The following is a 487-nucleotide window of genomic DNA, read 5'->3' as shown; positions in this document are numbered from 1 at the left end:
GGGGGGGGGGGTGGAAATGGGGCAGACGGGTTCTGGGCGACTACAACACACGTTCGCTAGTGAAGGGCAGTTTTAAGTTCTCTCCTTAAGTTGCACTACACCGGTACTAAGTTTTTTTTTGTTTTTATCAAGTCTCAAATTAAACTGATGTTTTAAGTTCTCTCCTTAAGTTGCACTATACCGGTACTAAGTTGTTTGTTTTTTATCAAGTCTCATATTAAACTGATGTTTGTGCTGTTCGAGCTTTAAGTTTTCTCCTTAAAAATTACACTACACCGCTACTAAGTTTAGGGATCAAGTCTCGGATTAAATTGATGTTTGTGCCGTTCGAGTGGGTCAGGAAACGTTAATTATGACACTCGATTATTATTGAACCACTTTTTTCAACTCCGTTTTATATGCATATTTCTCTCATTCCTTTTGGTCCCCGCTATGACGTGAAAATTAATGGTTGGGATTATATTCTTACTGTTTGGTCTGTCCCTGG

At 39.2% G+C, this 487-nt stretch overlaps 1 protein-coding gene across 1 annotated transcript in view; it reads left to right on the top strand.

Moving 5' to 3' along the window:
- Nucleotides 1-487, top strand: part of LOC119585344 (proton-coupled folate transporter-like) — a gene marked incomplete at its 5' end in the record, with an annotated part of 11,668 nt that overhangs the window by 6,810 nt on the left and 4,371 nt on the right. The gene's annotated exons all lie outside the window — the stretch shown is intronic.

The sequence above is a fragment of the Penaeus monodon genome, chromosome 19, assembly GCF_015228065.2.
Source record: "Penaeus monodon isolate SGIC_2016 chromosome 19, NSTDA_Pmon_1, whole genome shotgun sequence".
NCBI classification, from domain to species: Eukaryota; Metazoa; Arthropoda; class Malacostraca; order Decapoda; family Penaeidae; genus Penaeus; species Penaeus monodon.
Note: the sequence above shows the minus strand (reverse complement) of the source record. Positions and strands in the feature narration are given on the sequence as shown.